Here is a 6780-nt window from a genome sequence, read left to right on the forward strand (position 1 = left end):
ATAAATGTTTGTGGAAATGAGTTCAATGTGATAAAATCATAAAGAAATTCTGGAGTGTCATATCGGATCTGAGGAAAGAAAGAAGCCCTTCTGAGGGGGGAGTGGGACCGGAGTCTAGAAAGACTTCAGGTTGGGTGACAAATCAGCTGGCTCATTTCCCTTGGGTAAGATTTCACCTAGGCCTGGTTACATGGTACAAGTAACTCCACTCACCCTTACCAGTAACCATAGTGGCATTAAATCAATTCCCAAACTGAACACTTCAGATGCATTGAATACATTAACTTGTGAAACCGAGTAGACCCAGAAGTGCTAAGTACAAATACAAATAATTAGCAATCAGCTAACTGGTCTTATTATCTACTCATTAACTGCACAATCAGATCTTACAACAGAGCAAAATGAAAAGGGAGAGAGAAAAAGAGAGACCCTTGTCAACTTTGGAAATGATAATTGGCACAATAAAGAGAGATCCACTCTGATGAGTTTTAATTTGCACTAATGATGAATTCAATCATACTACTGCTACTGACGTCAAAGGCAGAAGTCACTTTGCGCCTGTTTCTACCTGCTGGGTCCATATGTCCACTGGGAAGCATTTGGCAGGCGTTGTGTAAAAGGAGTAATTACTCCAGGATGCCAGGTCTGCTGCAGAAATGTTTCCCTTTCCACTGTCCTCCTGGTTGACCTCTTATCTACAGAATTTATTGGGGAAAGGGGACAAGGATTGGAAGGAAAACAGGAGCCTATTTGGCAAGCTTTGATGATTGACTTCATTCTATATTAGATTATAGAATGGGCACCTTTAATTGACAGCCCAAGACTGAGGATCTAGGCTTTAATCTTTGGACAATTACATATTTCTAACAAAGGCTCCTGAGATGGGGCTATTGGAAAGCTCATTGTTGCCATCACAGTGTAGTTCTAGAAGCAAAATGGAGTAAAGAGGCAGTTGCTAGTTATTGTTCATGCTTCATTTTCAGAGAGGACCCAATGATATCATGATGTGATGTCAAGACATAGAGCAGTTCAAGATACTGGCTGGCTTCATTGACTATTGAAAAAGGCAGCCTCCAAAGGCAGCAATTGGTTACATCAGCAAGAGGCAGCACGTTATAAAACATCCCTTTTGCCAGGCATTGGGCTAGATACTGATCATAGGATAACATCAGGGTTCTTGCCTTCAAAGAACTTACTTGACCCCTAGAAAGCTAGCAGACTGTGCTAGATTGTGCAGATTAAATGAATTCATTATTGTGCAGATTAAATGTAATAACATCACCTAAAGTGGTCTGTAAAACTTAAAGTAGCATATAAATATTAACTATGATGATGATGATGACAGAAACACCTATGATATCTATATATACATACCTACATACCTATATATCTATGTATAATACCTCTATATCTATGTATGTGTGTATATATATGTTAGATAAGCACATGATATTGTGATTTATACACACATGCAAATATGTATATGTTACATGTCGGTGTATTGTATATGTGATATATAGATATACACATCTGCATTATGTGCACTATATATATATGCTATATGTATGTATGTGTGATGTATAAATGGAGAAATACGAGTTATGCATGTGCTATATGTATGTATATGTGCTATGTGCATGTGTCAGTATGTGTCCTATAGGTATGTTTTATATGCATGTATACATATGATATATGTACAGCAATATGTGTTATGTGGGTATATGCTATATGCATGTATATTTGTGATATGTATGTATATCAATATCTGTCATATGGGTATATACTATATGAATGTATATATGGAATATATATGTATATCAATATATGTTATATGGGTATATGCTATATGTATGTATATATGTGATATTTATGTATATCAATATGTGTTATATGGGTATATGCTATATGTATGTATATATGTGATATATATGTATATCAATATGTATTATATCAGTATATGCTATATATATGGGTATATGATATATGTATGTATATATGGAATATATGTGTATATCAATATATGTTATATGGGTATATGCTATATGAATGTATATATGTGATATTTATGTATATCAATATGTGTCATATGGGTATATGCTATATGTATGTATATATGTGATATTTATGTATATCAATATGTATTATATCAGTATATGCTATATATATGGGTATATGCTATATGTATGTATATATGGAATATATATGTATATCAATATATGTTATATGGGTATATGCTATATGAATGTATATATGTGATATTTATGTATATCAATATGTGTCATATGGGTATATGCTATATGTATGTATATATGCGATATTTATGTATATCAATATGTGTCATATGGGTATATGCTATATGTATGTATATATGAAATATATGTGTATATCAATATATGTTATATGGGTATATGCTATATGAATGTATATATGTGATATTTATGTATATCAATATGTGTTATATGAGTTTATGCTATATGTATGTATATATGTGATATATATGTATATCAATATGTATTATATCAGTATATGCTATATATATGGGTATATGCTATATGCATGTATATATGTGATATATACGTATGTCAATATGTGTTGTATAGGTATAGGAGTATGTATGTTATATGTACCTTGTTGTTTGCCCTTCATTTTTGAAGAAGACCGATAACATCTGATTCATAAGTGAATTTCATTTAAATAAAGCAGAGTTGCACAAAGTCATCATCCTCCCTCTTCCCCAGACATCGAAGTCAATGGTAGGACTAAAGTCAGGACGACGGGCAGGGGCCCAGGATGCAGAGGATGACCTTGTTTTTTTGATATCTGATCAAACTCTAAGCGCTCTGCCTGCGTCAGCCATTTTCATGTCCCCGGGAACAAATTGTTCTCATCTACCCATCCCACTGAGGGAAGTTTCGCTTGGGTTAGACATTCCCCTACTTCAGTCTAGTTTGGCTATTATGTGTCCAGTAGGCACGCCACAGTTTCTTGGAACCAGAGGTGAGAGTGGACACCAAAGGTGCATGGGTATTTGGAATATTAGCATCTCTTGTGTTAAGGGCTATCTAATTGAGGAATATATGTTTATAGAATCAGGATTTAGAACTAAAAGGGACATCAGTAGTTATTTAGTCCATCTTCCCTTCATTTTACATGAGGGGAAACTGAGTCCCAGAAAGGAGGCAGCAGGGTCCAATGGAAGGAATGGGAGAGTCAGAGAAACTTTTCTTTGGCCAATAGATTTTGTTCCTGTGGGACTGTTTCTTCATGTGTGAAACAAGGAGGTTGGAATAGGTGACTTCTAGGGCAGTTGAGTGACTACCCTGACTGTTCTGGAGTCAGGAAAACTCATCTTCCTAAGTTCAAATCTGTCCTCAGATATTTACTAGCTATACGATCCTTGGCAAGACACATAACCTCATTTGCCTCAGTTTCCTCACCTGTAAAATGAATTGGAGAAGGCAATGGCAAACCACTCCAGTATCTTTGCCTAAAAACAATCCCAAATGGGACATGAAGAGTCAGACATGACTCTTGAATGATTGAATAACAAAAAAGTCCTTTTCAGTTCCAAAGCAATGCTTTTTATACATATTGCCTTTAGATGAGCCCTTAGAACAGATACTGTAAGAACTAGGACTGACCTTGGAACACTGAATATCAGAGGGCATTATACAGTGGATTGGTACTTCCCATATGAGTACTTTTGGATCAGAATTTTCTGATTCCAATTCAGGAGCTGGGTTGGCCCTCAGGCCATGTCATCAGGGGAATAAAGTGTGTCCTTCATTCAAGCTAAGCCCATTTTGGGGTGTTCCCATTCCCTAAGACTACAGTACAGTAAAAGGGTTTAGCTTCTACTAATTAACAGATTGCTTTAGGGCACTGGTTTATATCCTACCTTGGGAGAGAGAAAAATTTCCCAGTTGACAGCATCCTATATAAATGCTGGCAGTTATGATTAATAAATCTAGTCATTGTGCCAGTATATTCTGGTTCATTTCAGGGTTTGTAAACAGGAAACATTGGACTGGTATTCCCCACCTAAACTATTTATTAGGGGGAGATATTAAGGACCATCTTGGATTATTTCTCAAAGGAAACTCACTAATTTGGTTTCACAATTAAGATGTGGTTATATAGTTGATCCATTGGTTGTTGTCCTTTGTTCCCGAAAAGGACCAAAGTGACATCACCATGTTAGCATTGAGTTATAGGATGTCATAATCAGAACAATGCTCTTCCAGGTCAGACTCAAATGGTCCCTATGAATATGTGGCGTGGCTTCTCAATCTTTGCACATCTCACATTTCTTCTGAGTTAATTCAATTCTGTTTTGCTCATAAAGCACAGCACCTTCTCTGATGAGGGCATGCCATGCTGGGTGGTCCTGGGCCAGTGTCTCCAATGTCATAAATCAATTCTAAATTTCATACAATTAAAGACAGCCTGGATCGAGTGTTTATCTTAAGAGTCAGGAAGACCAAACCTGCCTCTGTTGATTACTACATGACCTTGAAAGGTATACTACTACCACCTTAGATCCTTCCCTAGGATTTATCTACTAAGTCATCTGCACTGATGGAGAGAATTCTCCCAATGAAAAAAATCAGATTATTTAATCATAGAATCAAAGACTCTTAGTGCCAGCAGAAGCTTTAGAAGGGAAACAGTGTGTTAAAACAGACCAGGTAGGAGAAGCACAGGGTTTAATCCCCAGCCCTGATTCTAACAGAGCCAATAAAACTTTATTTCAAAATATAAAAACTACTCTTAGCTTGAAGGTTGTACAGAATCAGACAACAGTGGGGAATTGACAATAGGCTTTAGTTCACTGACCCCTGAATCTGCAAATTTGCTTTATAACTTCAGGATGAGACATTTTACCTCTTTCTTCACTAACAATTTTCCCTTCCACATCACAGGGATTATGGGCACAGCACGACTAAGATCTGGAAAATCCATGTAAAATCATTTGGCCTTCCATTTGTACCAGAGAAGGAAATTATGTATTAAAAGATAAACTATGTTGCTATTACACAATACTCTACATATATTTAAAGCATTTCTGAGTTTCTAAACTTTTTCTGCATCATCTGTATCATCAGTCGTCATGTGTCATCTAGGGCTTCTGCAAAATCCTCCCTCCCCAAATTCCCCTTTAATTTCTTAGGCCAATCTGTGATATATCAAAACCACAATGGGAAAAGTCGTGATGTGAAAAAGATAGCTGTTTATGATTGAGAACAGGAAGAAACTTGAGATATCAACCAAAACAAACCAATCATGTTACAAATGAAGAAACTGGAGCCCAGAAAACTCAAGTGACAAATAGAGTTATGAATAAATCAACCAATTAACTAGACTTTATTAAGCACCCACTATATACTTGGCTCTAGTTTACACAAAGAAAAGCAAAAAAAAAAAAAAAAAAATGCTCCCTGACAGAATAAACTGGAGAAGGGTATGGTATGATATAATATATATATGATATAGATAAAGTATAATAGAAAGTAATGTGATATAAGGCAATATATTATCATATAGTATGCTATAGTGTGCAATAAGTTTATATAATATAATATAGGATAGGATAGGATAGTGTAATATATGATATATATTATATTGTCCTATAGCAATGTTATATACTATAGTATAGTATAATGTAATATAATATAATAAAATATAAGGTAAAATAATATAACAGTATAATATAAGGTAATGCAATATAATATAATATAGTATAATGTAAGGTAATGTAATATAATATACAGTAGTATAACATAATATCATATAGTATAATAAAAGATAATGCAACATATAATATAATACAGAGTAATGTAATATAATATAGTATAGTATAACATAAGGTAATATAATATAATATAGTATAGGATAATATAAGGTAATATAATATAGAATAGTATAAAGTATATGAATCAACATGAGGAATTATACATGTCCATAAGTCCTAGAAATAGTCTAAAACCAATCTATTGTCCATTATTGCATGTGTCAGAGAATCCAATAATTCTTGCAAGTTTTGAAGTCCTGCATCAATCTTATCATGTGCTGGGGAATCCAATGATTGCTGATGGTTTTCAAGTCCTGCAACAATCTTATCATGTCTCAATGATGACTGCTGGTTTTGAAGTTCTGCAACAGTCTTATCAACAATTTTTCATCTCAAGGAATCCAATGATTCCTGTGGGTTTTGAAGTTCTGTAAAAGAGTCTCACTTGAAACAGGTATACATAAATCCATCAGCATGGGAGGTATCCCATAAACACACAGTAACACAGGCTAGTAGTGATGTAACAAACAACATGAATCAACATGAGGAATTATACATATCCATAAGTCCTAGAAATAGTCCAAAACCAATCTATTGCCCATTACTTCATGTGTTAGGAATCCAATGATTGCTGCAGATTTTGCAGTCCTATAATAGTCTTATCATGTCTCAGGAAATCCAATGATTCCTGAGTATTTTGAAAGAGCATTATCAACCATGCTCTTTCAATGTCAGATATTTTTTAGGTCTTCTCCTTGTTTTGAGGTTTTTCTCTTTTTCTGTCTCTCTCCAGGTGCTCATTGGCACCCATCTGATTCCTTCTCCATCTGTAGAAATACAAGAAAACCCTTTCCTCCAAGCAGTTAACCTATCTAGTCCCTTCTATTTAACACTTTCTGGATCTCTCCTCATCCTTAGTCCCACGTTCAGGTGCCTTGGTTTTCTGGAGGTCTCTGGAGCAGCCTTCTTTTCAGTAGAGTAATCTGCCT

Source organism: Sminthopsis crassicaudata, chromosome 1 (assembly GCF_048593235.1).
Source record: "Sminthopsis crassicaudata isolate SCR6 chromosome 1, ASM4859323v1, whole genome shotgun sequence".
In the NCBI taxonomy this organism is placed as follows: domain Eukaryota; kingdom Metazoa; phylum Chordata; class Mammalia; order Dasyuromorphia; family Dasyuridae; genus Sminthopsis; species Sminthopsis crassicaudata.